The following is a 13,012-nucleotide window of genomic DNA, read 5'->3' as shown; positions in this document are numbered from 1 at the left end:
AAATATTTCAGTAAATGTACTCTAAAAAATGGGTTTATGCACTGGCGCCTCCTTTGAATTTATTCGATGTTGTTTGTGATTCTTTTTGATGCATCATAAAAGGATACTAAAATCACCAACCAAAAGGAAATGAAGTGAAAAATGTTAGTGATAGTAAATATGATAACATTAATACGATGTAATGAATAACTACCTTTCGAATCGGCCAATTGTTCCCTACGCGTAACTTACCAAATGGTTACGTCCAGCAGGAAATATCACGTGTTCTTAATTAATTAATAAATCTAATTTATGTATGAAACATTTACTGTAATATATAAGCTTTTGTTGATCGTAGTAGTCCGAATATTTATAAAACATGATGCAGAAAGCCAGTTGTCCGTCACAACCAGCTATTCCGCATTCTTGATAATAAGTCTCTATCGACTTTGGCATGGATAGATGAAAAACAAACCGAACATCTAAAAGAAATAAATTATTATGCTGAAGCAAATAATAATTTTAAAATGAATATACCAGGCTTATTGATGCCCATACCAAATGCTATTGTAGCACACATAATTTCAAAATATAATTACAATTAACATTTTCAGATCATTAACAAAAAACCATTTTAAACTTAAACATTAACCACAATAATTTATAATTTCAATAAATTAGAGATAAATTAAAAGTATCGTGTTTAATTACTGTAATTAAAAATTTTTTAAACCTGCAATTCCCCAGTCATCCATTTCTCTTGAGTGTCTTTACGACAATCTTCGTCTAAGCCACTATGATAGCATGAAGCCGAAAGACCAAAAGAAAACAAAAAATTAGCAAAGGTTTCGCAATTGTCTTTCGTGATGATACACAATACCTGACTGGTTTGGAAAATCCTTTGAAATCACATCTTTCATAAAAGTGTCATACAATTCTCATTTGATTTTTTACTTATTAAAGACCATTTAAGATAGGCACGAACACATGGAAATCTAGAACAAAGCAAGAAACGGAAAATCTTTATATAATATTACTAATGAAGATTCAAGTAATATATTTACAGAAATAGTTCTCTTAAATGAAGTTTGAAATAATGTCGCATTGCATTTAAAATGTGGCTGTTCCAGTTAATTCAGTAATTGGCACATCAGGGTAAGTAGTGCGCAATGAAGAAAGTTTTCCATAATCCTTTCTATTATAAAATTTAATTAAAATGAAAATTAATTTGAATTGTTAATAAATTGCCTAAAGTCTAAACCCCAGGTTACAACGCAGTGAGCTTCGTCGATGACAAATCGAAGCAGTAAGCCATTTCGGTGGAGATTTAGCAAATTTTTTAGCTTATTACTAGTGCCACTTAGGTGGTGACGATTGTATTCTTGTTCTGCTAACTCAAGACAAACACAGGAAAACATTTCAAACGATTGCGCAACGGGCTGTATTTGCCCTCTTGTTGTTGACTCAACAACACGAGGGCAACGACAGCCCGTTGCGCAATCATTTGAGATGTAACTGTGTTGTGTCCCGTTCTGAAATACAGATTTGTTAGCACATTTTTCTTGTAAAAAGTCTTTCATATCATGTTTAAATTTCACATCGGTCGACCAGGGCCGTGGCTGGCCTCTCCCCTTAAGCCACGTTAAACGTTTTCTTCGCCACTGTAACGGCCGTGGAATCCGTTCCCACAGTTGTCTCCGAATTCAAATTCAAAAATGTATCAGCCGGAGAGTTCTTATCCGAAGCAGTTGCCAAGTCCTGAGCCACAGCGGTTTCTGTTCTGGTGCCCGGTAGGTACCAGCTTTCAAGTCAACATCCAGGGTTGATGCAGTCCGCGTACTGGGTGGTTTTGGTAGAAGAGTCCGCCATGTTGTTGGTTTGAGTCTTCGAAATCGCATCCCAGTTGGTACCAGTCTGCAAGACCTGAGCCATCGCTGGCTCAGACTCCTCTCGATAATCTGTTTCGGGCAGAATCTCTGCTTCCGAATCCATGTCAGGCTCCACCTCACAGTTCCATGCAACCACTTTTTGGGTTGTCAACCCCACTGTCTCATGTAGAGTTACCTCCCAATCACAGCTACGTTCTCGTTCATGTAGACATTTCATCATGGACGTCTTCGACATTCCTAAACAGCGTTCTTTTTCAATAACTAAACAAACGAAGAAGACGAAAAAAAAGGTATTTTACTATCTCGTAGCCTTACTGTCTCATTCAACAAGTCCCTCATCGTAGGGCCATTGTCGAAATGAGTTAATGTTTCCTTTGCTAGTATCCCAATGGCTCCGGGTAGTCCACACTAAAGAATGCGTTTTAATAAGCGAAACACGAAACACGGAATACGAAATATTATTATTAAGGCGACAAGATTATAACGAACGCAATGCCTGAACTAATTAAATCTCACCATAAGAATTTTGAATGCGTAGTAGATGACGAACGCACCGCAATCTAGAGTTCCTGGTCTTTGCCTTGGCACATTCGCAACGGTGGCCCCAACGTTTCCGTCATGGTATTGGCCTCCTGCGGCATTAGCTTTGCGAATCGCTTGCTTTACGTAGTCCTTCACAGTAGTAAAAACATGTCTGCGTTCCTCCATTACCAATGTAGCAGAGTAAAAAACAACGAGTGACAATTTACTGAAAAATAGCAGAGTTACAAAACAAGAAAAAACCGAAGACCGAATCACCATACACATAAACGAAAGTTATACATTATGAGCTGACAAGCAATCAAATATCTTAGCCAACTTACCGGTTAACGCCAGCTATGTAAATGACAACAAGAACCCAATGGTCACAATAACAGACTGGTATCAAAACGTTAGTGAACTACAACAGGCCCGGCCCCGGGACCATGCCGTCGGTCATGTCGAGGTTGGGTATCACGACCCCGAAGTTACCAGTAGACAGCAATCTGGCAAAATGACAGAAGAATATGAATGTAATGCGATACGAGTCAGAGTAGCAGTGCTCCAATCAGATGATACCCTTTTAGTTTTTTTAAGAAAAACGACGAACAAACGAACGGTTGTCCATAGTCCGCATTGCAGTAGTAGAGGAATGCAAAAACCAAGAAGTAATCGACGAGACTTTCACAGCCAAAGCAATTACAATAAGTACAAAACAAAGTTAATGTTGAATACGTGCTGAAACCGTGTAGCGTCTAACAAGACACGCACCTGTCGTCCACCCCCGAGCAAGCGGACATCAGTCTCAAACAGAGCTGGAAGACGCATCAGTCTCTTCGCCGGAAGAACAGGAATGTGAGATTGGGTAACTTCTCCAACTGCGGGCTCGTCCAACTTGATGACCGCCGGGACGAATATTTCGCTACTAGCAGCATCCGCGACCCTAATTGTGGTGTGGGTGTCACCAGGTCAAAAATGGACAATTCGCGTGGGAACACTGATGCCGGCGAAAGCAGCAATACATTCTGCAACAACCATAGGGTCAACGACCAATGTGAGCTATACCAAATTGAAAAAAAAATTTACCAATCACCTGCATTAGTTTTAACATTGCCGGCAGTCTCTCCGTCATCAAACTTTTTTTTTGGGGGGGGGGGGAGACAGCACAATGCCACGCAGACAAATTCGAAAATGAATTTTCCGTTAAATTCCGTTAAATTGTGTAAAGCACGAAGCGTAGTGAGCCTGATGTTGCAGCTGCATTACGCCATACTTGCGCAACGTAACCGAAGGTCATCGTTGCTTATATCCTCCATTCCGAAATTTATCTCCTCTGAATTCAGACTTGTCATCGGAACTTAAGCACATCTCTTGCCAGAACAAACGGCTGTCGCAATCTCGATAATGATGACCCAGCTCGAAACAATGACGGCAAGGCAAGGACTTGATGTTGGGACACTCTTTACGCCAATGTCCAAATTCACCCCATGTGTGGCATGGTTCGTTTCCTGGGTGTTTGGTGGTGTCGTCCCTTTGGGTGTTTTTTCCTAAAAATTTAACTACACCTAACTAGACATCTATATATATGTATATATATGTACTTAACTTAACTACACCAACCTTTACTATCGTTTCAACACAGAATAGAGAATACAATAGACATAAGCAGTGAATACTGATTAAAATTTATAGGCCTAGTTACCCAGATTTTTAGCCATTTCTCTCTTTCAACGACTCTGGAATGGAAGTAGAGAGGGAGTATTGACACGTTGCCTGTTCTCCCTAGTCGAGAACCTGGAAATGAATGAATGGAGCAGCTGTTGTAAGCAGATGTCAGTAACGGGCTGTAAATTCAGCAATGGACTTGTGTAGTGCTCGTTGTATTTTCAGGTTCCTGATGAGATAATAGTTGGCATACTGAAAGGGAATAAAGTCATGATGCGTAATACCTTTGAACTTTGCAGGACACTCGTGCACAACTGATGGAGAGAGTGATAATGGTGCTACACGTCGATTGGTGTAGATGGTGGCACTGAAAGGAGTGCTATGTCTGTCTGTTGTTGCATCTCTGATAATTTTGGAAGAATAGAAAAATGATAAAGCGTTTTTCCAATCCTCTCGCCCATCATATGACAACTGCTTTGTTCTTCTTAAAGGTTACTTTGGTCTCAATGAAATGTACAGACAGGCCAACAGCGGTAACAGCAGCAATCGAAATTAAATTGGTGCCAAGATTGGGTACATAAAGGACATTTTCAATAGTGACTATTCGCTTGATGGTACCTACTGAGACAAGGAATTCAATACCGTATCCACGCACGAATAGACGAGTAGACCCGATTCCACTAACAGTCCAAGAATCAGGAAGAACTGGTTTGAAGGTTCAGAAAAAGGAACGTTGGTCACTCATGTGCTGTGTGGCACCTGAGTCTGTGAACCAATCTGAATTGCTTCGTCCAATGAAACATGAAGATGAAAAATAAGCGTCGTCATTGAGATGTTGTTCAGGGTTATCAGCATCTTCTTTTTCTTGAGTTGATGCAGCTTTGGCAGCACTTGCGTTGTTCTTTTCTTTCCTTGCATCTTCTTCATCTCGAATTCTTTTTCGACAATCTTCTATGGTGTGGCCAGCAATGTCGCAGCGTCGATATTTGCAAAATCTATACGGTTGTTGTCTGTAGTTAGAACGGCCACCACGTCTGGAACGATCACGACCACGTGAGTTGACGTTGAAAGTTTGTGGATAAGACGGGTTTTGGTGGGCGAAGAAAGCTGCATCCTGAGCATCCGGTTTTCCAGTGTTCCATCTTTTCGCCATCTCTTCCTCTTTTAGTAGACGGGATGTTAATAATGCCATGGTCCTATCTGCAAATGTGACACTATCCCACGCTGTGACAAAACTTCGATAGCTGGGTGGCAAGGTACATATGATCTTCGTCATGATAGAAATGGCGTCGATTTCTGCTCCAATATCAGTAAGTTGTGTGGTCATGGTTTCTATCTCAGTTATATGCGCCTTGATGTCCTTGTCTGGCTTGAAACGATACTCAAAGAATCTGTTTTGAAGTACATACCGATTCTCGACAGCATTTCTAAGGTATTGTGCCGATAGTCGTACCCAAATCTCGTGAGCTGTGTTGCAGTTGATTAGAGATCTTTGTTGTTGAATTTTAATAGTTGAGATGAGATAACCACGGGCAAGTGTGTCTTTGGTATGCCATGCCTACTTGCTATAGCAGCAGCATTAGTGACTACACTACACCTAATGGCTAATACTACACCGAATGGCCGGACTTGCAAAATCTTGACAAAATCTTGGATCTGGATAAAAATAACCAACACATTAAATATTCGAAACTACTTCTTCGAACAAATTTTTTATTCGACATCTTGTTTAACATAATTTTGACAATTTGACAAATCACTCCCATGACAATTTGACAAATCACTCCCATTACAATTTGACAAATAACTCACATGACAAATTGACAAATCACTCACATGACAATTTTAAAAATTGCTCAAATGACAATTTCTACAGTTAACTTTCCTTGACAAAATTGACACTTTACTTGACAACTTCTACAATTTTTTTTTACTTTTTCTGAGTTGCACATGACAACGTTCGACAAACATTTGTTGAGATGGGCTCACCGCGTTGTAAAAATAAGAACACATCGACACAAATAAAAAAAAACTTTCTACGTGCAGGGACTACTTCCTCATGGCTCGTTTCCCCGCAACACCACTCCTCTCCAGATCGTCACTCCTCCATTTTATTTTGACCTCATCACCAAACAAAACATTTATTTTATTTCTAAAAAAAATTCACAACGCCTGGCTTGTCACTGGTTCCCCCTATCTGAAACCAATTTCTTTATCTCTGCCTACATCACATTTTTTATTCTGAAAAAAAAATTTAATTTTTTTAAAATGAAAAACACACCTCAGCAGTTTGAGATGTAAACAAATAAAATGAATTAGCGTACAAATAAATGAAAATTTGACGCCAAATCAAGCTCTTGATGTCGAAGATATTGCAAATGGTTTGACAAAGCCAGGAGTAAGTAAAACAGGGCAGCAATTTAACTTTTTATGAATCAAATAAAAATCAATTATATGGAGATTGGTTCCAGACTAATTGATCTCCCACCTTTCGGAATAAGGTAACTTCCCCTAAACGTACGTAAGTTAGACTCTGATTTAGACATGCAATTGTTTGTCTCACAAAGTTTCACTTAGACACCCCCCCCCCTTGCAGTAATACAACAAAAAAATGCACGGAACTACCAAATAATGGTTTTTGGACCGGAACTCGCCATAGTAATACCCACAAGGAACCTCACGGAAGACAAGAACGAATCAAATTTGTATATTCCGAACGTAACATTTTACCGCTAAACATTGAAGTAAGAAATCCTTCCACTTTGTGCTGCAACAAAAAGGGGTTTTTATGAGTTTCTTCAATTGCATGAACAAATTTTTCCCCCGGAAAGAATGTGTTGCATGGAACGGTTGCAAATCCTTTGTTTGTCATTTGCACTTCCAATCCATAGCAGAAAAAGATAAGACAGCTGGGAGGAACCTCAAATTTTGGCATAAAGTACAAACTCTGCCTGCAATTTCTTTAACTAAGAAGTTATTGGATTTAAATAAAATCAATTACATACTAGGAAATGGAATCGGCTGAGAGTAAAGTTAGCCAGATAAAACAGAAGAATTTTAATCCTTGTTCCGGGGGGTTATTTTGCCAGAATGCAATCCAACAGGTAAAATATTGGAAGATTATGGGATTTGCAACGGCAGCGTATCATTCCACAAATGGAGCATCTTTCATCGGCAATAGCGTCAAAATGTGGAATAAACTTCTGTCGTAAACTATTTTTTTTTTTGTTTCTTCCTTTTTTCTTACCCCAATAATTAAAGCACCATTCTGCTCTCAAATTACTTTATAAACTAATTTTTTATTGACAACATTACACGCGCTTAGACTTAATTAAGCTATAGCGATTATTCTAGCTTCAAGCTGCTTAATATCCAAATTATTCAAGTGAGATAAAAATTAAACATTTAAAAAAAGAAAACTTTCAATTTGTAGTACATTCGGCTTGGAAACGGTGGGCCGTGTCAGTTCCTTTTTTTACCCCCACTATGTCTTCCAACAACGAGGAGATAATCGTATTGAATTAGGCTGATATGGTCCGTTTTGAAGTTTGGATTTTCAAATGTTATATCCTTGGATGGCACAAAAAAATATTTTTAGTTTTTATTCTACACATACACAATTTTTTTTCCAAAAGGTAAGTTTGGACTCAACAGTTACTCCATAACTGTAACTGCCACGTCATCAGGCTGGATCTTGTTTGGCCTCCCAGCCAGAAGGAGATGGCGCAGATGGGCAGCCCAGCCAAATTGAGAGAAATTTTTCAACCGTCCTCTCAGCACAGAATGTGGAGGTTATTTATTAAAAATATGGTCGCATTTTTTTCGGTTCAATAACCTTTGTATTTCTTTTTCTAGATTTCCAGCAACAGATTGCTGACTGAAACTCTCCAGGCTGTCAGAATTGTTGAACCCATAATCGAAGAACCTTCTTCAATCGTCCCTTCATCACAGCAATCATTAGTCTCAGTGGTATAAAATCAGAACTGATCCTTTTCATGAACTGTTAAATTATCTATTATTTCAACAGGAATAAATCTATGTAATTCGATCTTTTGGATCTCTGCAGTCCGACCAACATGCTGAAGATGACGGGCAGGTCCGACATGAAAATGCAATTGATCAAGACTTTGGTTCTGCTCCAGAAGATTTCTTAATGAAGTGGTCTGGCTATGCAGGAACCAAAATGAATATTGCCCTTCGTAAATTTCAAGTGCAAACATTGACGGCACACTACATTTCAGTAGAGACATCATCATTGTTGAAGTGACGGGTAGCGGAAATTCAACCGGTTTCCAGCTGCCAGCGCTAATGCTGAAAGATGAAGAGTTTTGCCTCGTGTGACCTACTGTTGCATTAGGATGGTATTATTTGAAAGCTTATGAAGATCTTGGACTGAGTGCTACTTATTTAGGCGACGTGTCTACCAAAGAACAATTTGAAGATTTCTTAAGCGAGTCGCTGCCGTTGAAAAATATAAATATTTGGCAATCGGATTCAAAACGCACTCAGCCGTCTTTCCAGTCAACTTAAGTTCATCACGATTGACAAAGTTCACTCGATGTTCGAGTGGAACCACACAAGAAATTATTTCAATTATATTAAGCGATTAAAGTCTATGTTCGAGTGCCCAATTTTGACATTGTCAGCCACTTTGAAGCCGAAAGACCTAGCTCGCTAGCTTAAAATGTGACATTCTCCGTAACCCAGTGCTTCATAAAGGATCTGTGAACCGACCCAACGTTGCGCTTCACATCGTTCCATACAATGTTAGCATATCACAGGACGTAGACAAGAAGTGGTTCAATGTTAGCAAACAAATTCACCAAATGATTGATGGGGAAAATACGATTGTCTGTTGTGATTATGCAGCAGATTACGAACCTATTTCTATTGTCTTGTCTTACTTTGGATTGAAGTGTTCTTCTTTAACCGGAAAGAAAAACACCAACAATGAAAAATCAAATTTACTCAAATATGAAGAACGGAAGCATCGACGTCCTCGTCGCCACAAAAGCGTTTGGAGTTGGAGTCAAAATCCCCGCCATCCGGCATGTTATACACATGAGGATTCCCCAAAACTTATCGTGCTTGGTTCAGGAATCAGGTCGCGCTGGACGAGATGGCCATCAGGCGCACAGCTATGTCATGCTATGCGAATATCAAAATATGAAAAAATTCCAGTTCTGGACAACATCTGGTTCGCAACAGAAAATCGAAACCCTTCATGAAGATTACGTAATGATATGGGGATACCTTAGCGCGGCATTTACTGGATCGTGTCTCCGCCACTTTATTTTGGATTAATTTAATGACTACACTCAACAGAAGATGGACAACCCCCAACTTTGCTGCACGGGTTGTGTAATCAATGCCACCGTTCCAAAACAAAAATGTGAATTACAAGAGTTGCAAGTTTTGAAGTGCATTTCAACGTGGGAGTCGAAACTTCAGCCAAAGAAAGAATTCATCCATGAAAAGATAATCGTCGAATGGTTGGCCGGTAAAGACACCGAGAAGATTTGGAGATACTCAAATGATAACGAATTGGCTGAAGAGACATCGTTTGAATTTTTTGCTGCCCACACCTTAACTCAAACTGAACTTATAGTGAAAGGTCTTTTGAGGCAATGTCTTTCATTGAACTGTGTACAGTTTCTTTTAAAGTTCTCCCCAGCACACCCATTCTTGCTAAAAACTGGATTCTAAGCGAACTGGGTCGTAAAATTCTCATAAAAGAATTGGAGCTGCCTTATGAACTTCCCGATCCGATGGAAGTTGCTTCTAAATTACTGAGGTAAGATGTTTTTCAATTCGCGAGAATCACTGAGATTAATATCAAACTTTGTATAAACAGGTGGGAAAAATCCTCTTTATCGAAGAAAAAATCTCAATCAAGTCCCAAAAATGGCAACGATCTAGTGAGCCAGGTGATTAGCTTATTGGAAGACGACTCGATGTGGATATTAGTCGAAGAACGAAGGCAGTATGAGATGCTGGGCTTTTTTCATGACCCATCGAAGCTCTTATTTGTCGAGGACTGTTCCAAATTGATTGCTTATCCACTACACGAGCTTCGTCCTGATTTCATGTTGGAATACATGAACCTGACCAAGTGTTCGAGCTTCCCAAAGAAGGATTTGAAAATCGGTAAAGAAGAATTGGTATTACACAGGGCGCATTGTGCAGGGGTCAAGGTAAAGAATTTTTTTTTGTTTTAACAAGTAAACTTAAATTTATTCTCAGTTTTTTGGTTAAGTATTGCGAAGGTACGAATGGTGCACCATGCCTTTTTGCCGTTTTCAACAGAAGACAGGAAAATCGTTGCATCAACCACAAAAACGCAAGACTCATTAAGCAAACCTGCGACTCTTTTTTCATCTACATCCACCCTAAAGATCGAACTGACAATCGGCGTTGGTTAGGATTACTCTCCACTTCAAACGGAAGAGCCGGTCATTGCCACAATTTACAAATTCCCTCAAAAGTTCCGATCAAATTAAAACAAGACATTTGCGAGGAATTGAGGAAAGACCCTACAAAAACTGCAAAGGAGCTGCAACAAGGAGATAGTATTGGATATTCACCTTGTCAATTCGCACCTGCTGCTGCCCACAATGGAACATGAATCAGTATCGTTGGGAAAGAATACAAGAAAACAGAAGCGAGAATGGGAGCTAGAAGTCTTATCAAGAATTTCCACGTCAAAATCAAGAGAAGCATAGATGAGAAAGACCGACAAATCGCTGATAAGGTTGATTTTTACTGCGAAGTTGTTGAATTGTCCTCACCGTATCGCAGGTATGCGTTTTAATTGCTCTGTATCGATTTTTGAATTCTAATTTTGTTTGTTCCCTTTTTCCTTAGGTTATTTAGCTTTGGCGATGAAATCGATATTGTGGTTCTTGCAACGCCGCAAATGTTGCAAGTCCTAGCTGACTCGATGTTTGTCCAAGTTGACGTGACATATCCTGGCTTGACCGCTTTGAAATATTTGATGAATTTTGTCGCATACAATGAGCTCACAATGAGTTTCCAAGTAGTTGGAAGAGTGTTGATGAACCGTGTAAATAAGTTGGCTTACAAAACAACTTACACTGAACTATTTAAAGTAGCGACTGAAACTTTTTCCGAATTTGAAAACGGGTTGTCAGTGAACTCGTGGGTTGTAGACTTTAGCCTAGCTCAGCGAAGGGAATTGTCTAGAATCCTTGGCGAGAAATCTGGGGAACATATAAGAAGGTTGCAGTTCCATTTCTAAAGAAATCTCCAAAACATAGCGGATAAGGTGTGCCCAGACGAAGCGTCGAAGTCTCTGTTTGTAAAAATTGGCCATTTTATTCCAAAGTTGGACAAGAAGCCGACTTGTCCTTGACCTTTCAGATCTTATGTGGTGAGAAATCCCTTCAGGATTGCATTTTTCTAAAACTTTCGGAAGATGAGTGGAAAGCTAATACTGCCAAGTGGTGCATGGCTACGAAATGAGCCAAATGGTGGAGCACTCCTCGGATTGCAAAAATGTTTACGACGAGCTGCAAAGAAATGACGGATGCGGACTGGGACATATGCCCGAATAATACGAACGCGGTTGAGTATCACAATAATTGTAGTCAGGCGCACTCTACGATGCTGTCTAACTACCTTAAGAAAATATACATTAAAGATAGAAATACGGTGGTGAAGTCATTGTGTGCCAAGTAGGGAATTAATGTTGGCGTAAGTGCTGAAAAAGAAAACGCATTAATGATCAAAGACGAATTCGGCGAAAACGGCACAAGTTGGTGTGTGATGAAGATGGAGGGAGCGATGATGAGTTAATGATGAGTGATGATGAAGCCACCAGGGGGCAGTTTGAAAGATTACCCGACAATCCCCTCTCCTCCTCCGGTCTTCCCAGCATCAAGCATGTTGCCTCCTCTCGTACTCCCAGCACCAAGCATGTTGCCTCCTCTCGTACTCCCGGCACCCAGCATGTTTCCTCTTCCCGTCCTTCAAGCACTAAGCAGGTTTCCTCCCCTCCTTCTTCCAGCACCAAGCATGCCAGCTCAGTGTCCAATAAAACGGTGGAACTTCCTGCTCCCTTAACTTCCTCTTTTTCCGCTTCAGCTAAAACTACTGATCCACACATTGGTGTCGCTTGCTGGGTGACCACAGTGGACGAAGATAACAAGAAGTACGGAAGTTGCTTTGCCTTAATCCGATTTAAGTATAAGTCCGGTGATTGCAAAGCCATTTATCCTCGGATATGGCGGGGAGTGCCATATGCCATATCCTAAGGCCATGCCGCGGGTAGGGAAAGGCCATGCGATAAATTTTTTGGGTGAACCAATATTTCAAAACGATGAATTTACCTATAGAACCCTAACACTTTTTGGAAATTAAAAATCATAAAGATGAAGACTACTTCTTTATCTTCTTTATCTCACCGGGGTGAACCAATACCTGGCGTGGGTACTTTAAGTGTGTACATACTGGGTTGATTCTGATCGCACATTTCAATTCAGCGTGAAAAATTGAGTCAAGAGTGTAATTTACATTTATTTTTGCGGCAGCCTAAGGGATTTAGTTTTTTGCGATCCAATTTTTTTCGGAAAAATTATACCCTGCTAAGGTATGCGAGTTACTGCGCTTTTTCCCTTTTTAAAAATTTGTCGTAAAATGAAATCTCCCGCAAGCTACCTTGTATCCGTATTTATTGCAAATTTTTGCGGAAGCCTGTGGGAGGGCAAAATGTGCTATTAACCCATGGAATCCGGGGAAAGGGGTGGTCCCACCTTCCACAGAACTACAGTATTTGGGCTGGAATAGGTGCCTTACTATCTTTAACGTTTATACGTGTTTTGGCAAGAGCTTGATTTCTACATGAGAACAACGTTTCCCCCTTTTACTCTTTCTCAGGAACTTAATATTAAAATATCATTTTAATTAGTTTATCTAGTTATAAGATTAAATTATATATTTAA

This window comes from Daphnia pulicaria, chromosome 6 (genome assembly GCF_021234035.1).
Source record: "Daphnia pulicaria isolate SC F1-1A chromosome 6, SC_F0-13Bv2, whole genome shotgun sequence".
Classification (NCBI taxonomy): domain Eukaryota; kingdom Metazoa; phylum Arthropoda; class Branchiopoda; order Diplostraca; family Daphniidae; genus Daphnia; species Daphnia pulicaria.
Note: the sequence above shows the minus strand (reverse complement) of the source record.